The following is a 6,579-nucleotide window of genomic DNA, read 5'->3' as shown; positions in this document are numbered from 1 at the left end:
GAGAGTCTGAGTTCTTTTAAGTCAGGGTTAAAGACTCACCTGTTCACTGCTGCCTTTGACTAAAAGGCTTTTTACTTTCTAAATTTTACATTCACTTTCGAAACTCTGCACTGCAACTCTTACTTTAATGTGTGTGTTTTCATATTTTTGGGTTTTATGTGTTGTTTTCTTACTTGCTGTTTTTAATCACCTTTTACATGTTTCTTTTATAATGTTTTAAATGTGTTTCTTTTTCCCTTGTTGTTGTATTTCAATGTCCTGTGTGAAGCACCTTGAATTGCCTTGTTGTTGAAATGTGCTATACAAATAAACTTGCCTTGCCTTGCCTGAGGGCCAGAAGAGGTTTACAAACCATTTCAATCAGTGGTGTCAAATTTGTTTTAGTTCAGGGCCCACATACAGCCCAGTGGGATCTCAAGTGAGTTGGATCAGTAAAATAATAACATATTAATGACAACTCCAAATTTTTCTCTTTGTTTTAGTGACTTGAATATGCTGAAATTTCTCATTGCAGATTAGAAAAAGCAAAAGCCTTGTGATGTCTTCAAACTTAATTTCCAGGTAAAACAGGTTCGCAGACCCCCTGGGTTCTAATATCCTAAACATGGAACATATTCTCCTACAGCACAGGTGTCAAACATGCAGCTGGGGGGCCAAATCCGGCCCGCCAAAGGCTCCAATCTGGCCCCTGGAATGAATTTGTGAAATGCAAAAATTACACTGAAGATATTAACAAACATTTTAGTTCAGGTTCCACATTCAGACCAATTCAGTCTCATAATAGCCTATAAACACTCACAACTCCAATTTTTCTCTTTGTAAGTAGAGACTAAAACAAAGTGTAATTTTGCAAAAACTCTGAATAACCTGAACAAATATGAACAACCTGAAATGTCTTCAGAGAAGTGCAGTTTTAATAATATTCCACCTGTTACTAAATATTTTGTGTATCTGTAGACCCACTGTGATCTGTAAGTTATAATGTACATGTGGAAATGATAAACTGAGGTATAGTAGTGTCAAAATTAGAATTTTTTATGTTTGTTCATGTTATTCACACTGTTTGAAAGGATAGTTTGTAGATGTAAAGATTTTCATTATATAGTTTTACTTTTTTCACTGTAAAACATAGAGAACAGTTTGGAGCTGACATTATTTATATATTATTATGTTATTATTTTACTGGTTCGGCCCACTTCAGATCAAATTTAGCTGAATGTGGCCCTTGAACTAAAATGAGTTTGACACCCCTGTCCTACAGTGTCAACACAATCACATCTAAGTCAGCCTTGGGAGTGTGTTTACAATCCAATGAATGACAAAAATGTATGTTATTCCTTTAGAGTTTATCAGTGACTCTAATATAAGGTTTATTTATATCGTCACAAAAAGACCAGGTCCACTGTTAGATCTGATAAGGATCATTTTGATGGTTACAGTGAAAAAAATGCACTTGATAATGAAAGGGATTTATTAGAGATTAGAAAATAATAAGTATACCTCATCCCTCTCCTCCAGTCCAATAAATACTGTATATTTTACTCTTCTACAAATGTCTTTTTTAAGGATGAAGATTTTACACAATAGAAAATAAAAGAGGGTATTAAAATAAAACTGAATGTTAAGATTAATCCAGTGTTTTACATAAACCACTGTGCTGTTACAAGGGTGTGGGTTTTGTTTCAGCACATCAAACACTTGATTTTCTGCACTCTGGTGAATTCTGTGCACCTATTTATATCTTTTCTGACTCATTTTATGGCAGCAATGTTTAATTCATATAAAGAAGTGGTTCATATACTTTTCAGTTTGAGATCCAAAAGATTCGTTTGGTGTTCCCAGGACAGATCTTCCAAAAATGCATCATATGACTGAACAAAAGTTTGCCACTTGTTGTCACACAAACTAACATTTCTGTGATGAAGAACAGGCTAAATACTGTCTATATTCATTACAGTCATTGACATACAGTTGGAGAAAAAAAATATTAAACCATCAAAAATCAGTGAAAACAATGGTTATGTAATCAAGTACTAACTCCTGTGTGTATCATGTGACTAAAACAGACAGAAAAGAAAACATGGAATGTCTAAAAGCACTGTTTTTGTCAGCACAATGTCATAACTATTGATGTAAGATCTGAAGTGATTTTGGTTATTATCATGAAAACCATAGAAAATGCCCAGATATCAGCTCTGAAATTAAACTCTTGTGAGCTATTTTTGTTGTTATCATTATATTTGTCCAAACAAATGTACCTTTAGTTGTACCAGGCATTAAAATGAACATGAAATTGAAGAAAACAAGGGGTGGTCTACTAATTTTTCCATGACATTAGCGCTTATCACATACATGGCGAGAATTACACTGCAAGATACGAGTGTCTAAAAACAAGATAAAAACACAAAATTTGAGGAAAAAGGCATTCAAAACAAGTATCTGTCCATGCAGCTAGATCATTTCACTTGACAAGATTTCTTGAACTAAGATTATTAAATCTAGAAATAAGCATGTCTTCAGATGTATGAACACTTAGAATAAGAAATTAACTCTTAAAACAAGATACATTATCCAACACTTCTAAATCTAAGTTTGCTTGTTTTTTTCTTGGTAAGAACCAAATAATTTGCAGTGTAGATTAGATTTTAACGAGTTCAACAGCCTTATATATACAGATATAAAAATAAATCATCATTTATGAACAGAAAATCATTGTTTGATACAAGCACCTAAGGCTTCTGCTCTGGAAAATAACCTATTGTAAAGAAATCATGCATTTTCATGATCCACAGTCATATGTTTCATGTTTCAGCTCAAAGCGTGGGCCTTCCCTTTCCTTAAATCCTGTATGTGCATGTACATTCCCAGCCTACACAGCTAAAAGCAAATGTTAAGAACAGAAAGTGGATGATTTTTAAGAAACACTTATATAATTGTTAGCGCTAAAAATAGGAGCAGAATTTAACACTCATGGGGTTCACCATAGACAAAAGGCTGGAAACAAGTGCCATAATTAATTTTTCAGTCATAGATTCCCCTAAATCTTTACACATCACATGGCACTGCCTCTTTAATACTGTTACACTAAAGCTGAAGAACATTTTCTGTCCTTTACTAATGTATTTTAAGTCTCTGTGCACCTCTAAGTAGTCTACTGACTGTAAAATAGGAAGGAGGGAGGGCAGGAAAGAGACAAAAATCTGGAAAAAGAGACTAAAGAGGCTGCCAGAATCTGCAGGAAAGTGATGGTAAACCACAAGGGCACAGAGGAGGCAGACAGCAGATGGATGAAGAGGGGGGAAAGCATCTCTTTCGATGTTATCAGCAGGGATCCTTCAGACTGCACCTGTGCTGCAGAAAGTGAGAAAACTGTCACTGCTGCAGCGTTTACGAGAAGATAAGGCAGATCTGTAAAAGCCCAGAAAGAAGAAATGAGAGGAAGAGGAAACGGCACTCTGGAGTGTTTATATTGCAAAAGAGTTTTATTTCAACTGACTGTCGAGTATGTACAGGAGAACAATTTGTACATAAATAGGCAATAGTTATAAATATCAGCAGTTTGGCTGGTACAAAATTAAAAAAGAACATATTGTACATTATCTACAAGTGCCACTTTGGGTTTTGTACAACATTGTCTTCTGTTGGATTGTCCATAGTCCATTCACACATAATCTGAGTTGCACTGCACATGCAATCACAGCGGGTACACAGTGTGTGTCCAGGGGGGTATGTGGCATTTGGACAACAGTAGACTGAGGGGGAAGCTTTAGTTCTAAGCCTATGAAAGAGACAGGATTATTAAGCTGCGGATCTTGCTGCAATGTGATGGCATTTGAAAGTCTAGAGAGGATTATTAGTTGCTCGGTGTCTCCTTAGATATTGCAGTTTGCGCACAATGTCATCCAGCCACTTAGACGAAGTGAGTCACAGAACCTGGAGCGGAAAAAAAACAACAACTTCCTCACTCATCAAACTCATGACTTATCACGGCACGGGGTGCGGATACTGAAAAGACAAACGCATGAGTAGGAATCAGTATCAAAAACTATCCAGTGGTTAGTTTAGTTTGTTGGTTACTCTTTTACCGTGATACGCCCTCTTCTGGTGAAGACTTTGTACACTATGGCTATATACAGCTCAGGATGTAAGTGCACTGTTCTAACAACCTCTGTCCAGTTGCAGCTCTTTTTTAGACTGCCAGTGCGTGCAGTTTGTTGGCAGAAACGTAATTTTCAACAAAGCAAATAAACACATTATGTAAGACATTGCTCAGTGAACTGCTGTGACCAATACAGTGTCACCTGCAATTAGGTCCTCACCCTTTTTATCGCTTCGGGGGTCGAGAAAAGAATGTGTCCAACCCCTTCATGATAGAAAATAAATTAAAATCCTGTTTCACGTTTAGTAGTCACATGCACAAACCACTCAGACCAACACCAAATACATGAGAAAAATACAATAAAATAAAAAAAAAGACCAAAAACAGCACTCACGTGTTACATTTCCTTGCACTGCACATACATACATGCGTAAAACTTCCCCCTAAAAACAGCTTTACAGAGAAATCATTGCTATGACGGCAGGTGAGGCATCAGCAGCAACTCACATTTGGTCCCTGAAGTTGAGCTAAAACATTCAAACATGTAATATGGACAAAGTGAAGACCATTCAGTGCATAAAAAGTGGGGTTTAGATGACTTATTAGGTTCCAAATAGCAATATTCACACGTTTAATTTTTTTAATTTTCTGTTTAGGTTAAACAACATGATTAAATAGAAAACCTTTTGTCTGTACCAAAACACTCTGCTGCACTTTTCAGCATCAAATCCACAATCATCTGTGCATCCATGCTACTGCTGCCACTTCACATCTGTGCAATATCGCCCTCTTGTGTCTTAAGCTGGTACTGAAGGTGAGTCATGTCAATTACATAACCCCTATAAATACACACCGTTTTTTACCTAAAGAGCTACAAAACCTCACGGCACACACGCGCACACGCATACACACACACACACTTAACGACACAAACATCGACTCTTTTCACAAATTCATGTCAGCTGTGGTTTTATGACGTTGCGCCACAGGTCGGGGGGGTCGTTCGACACCCGAGTCACCGTGTAAATGCTTCTAAAAATGCTTCTACGGCTAAATCTTGACTGTGATATCAACAAAATGACACAAATGTGATAAATAAAGCTAGAATGTGAGCGGTACTTTGGCATTACAAAAACCTCCTCAAACCCTGGGTTCAGTCGACATGAGAATCTGCTTTGTAATTAAAAAAAATTCAGTGTGTCTTCTTTGTTTTCTATATTATCGGAGCTCAAACTGGCAAATCGGCGAGATAAACCAGTAGCTTCTTGGACATTCTCCACAGTTTTCTTTTAAAAACAAGCTGATCAGTGTCTTTTATCACTCATTTCCATGCATACTGGTCACTCCATGAGCTCAAACAAGGCAGGTTCGTTCAAGTGCGAAAACTTAAGGAACACGGGTTAAAGAAAACAATTAGGATAAGACTAGAATTAGGAAAAAGCCATAGAAAATGGCATCTGGAGCAGCAGAAACTGTTTGACCTTTTATAGGGAGGGATGCTTTTCTGGGGACATTGATAACAAAGTCGTTAATGTCACTACTTTTAGGCTGAGGAGATAATGTACACTAAGGCCCGATCCCAATTCACCACTTGGCCCCTCCCCCTTACTCCTACCCCTCCATTTCTCGTACACACGTGAAGGGGTAGGGGTGTCCCAATTCTCAAGGAGTCAGAGGGGCAGGGCTGTTCGACCCTTGAGACGGAGATTTTTCAGGACCACACTACAAACAGAGGGGTATGAGAAATCTCCCATAAGTCTGTTCGAATCATCGGCAAGATGGAGGTAAACACAGCAAAAAAGTGCAGCAGTGTGATGAAAGAAACACACGAATGTATGTATTTTCTTCGTAAACAACTTTCACTGCAAAAATCAAAATCAAAATTTACTTAAAAGAAACCAGAATCAACTCAGGTTATCATATAAACAGGTACTGAAGGTATCGGATCAGAAACCTGCTAGATTATCAAGAAATATAATCTAGCATGTTTGGACAATTTTACTGTAATTTTGCATCTCTAAAATTTATTCACTGGAAAAAAATCCAAATCTTACCAAGTGTATTTTTCTCATTTCTAGTCAAAATATCTCATCGCACTTAAAATAAGACAGAATCACCTAAAGAGTAACTTTTCAGTGAGATATAAGAACTAATTTTTAGACAATAGATCTTGAAAATCTTATTTCAAGAAATCTTACCAAGATATTTTTCACTTGTTCCACTGACAGATTTTTTTTTTTTTTTTTGCTTAATTCAAGTTTGTTTTTTTTTTTTTGTTTTTTTTTTTTTTTGCTTAATTCAAGCAAATAAATCTGCCAACGGAACAAGTGAAAAATATCTTGGTAAGATTTCTTGAAATAAGATTTTCAAGATCTATTGTCTAAAAAGAAGTTCTTACATCTCACTGAAAAGTTCCTCTTTAGGTGATTCTGTCTTATTTTAAGTGTGATGAGATATTTTGACTAGAAATGAGAAAAATA

Source organism: Sphaeramia orbicularis, chromosome 11 (genome assembly GCF_902148855.1).
Source record: "Sphaeramia orbicularis chromosome 11, fSphaOr1.1, whole genome shotgun sequence".
NCBI lineage: Eukaryota > Metazoa > Chordata > Actinopteri > Kurtiformes > Apogonidae > Sphaeramia > Sphaeramia orbicularis.
The sequence above is the reverse complement of the archived record's forward strand: the minus strand, read 5'-3'. Positions refer to the sequence as shown.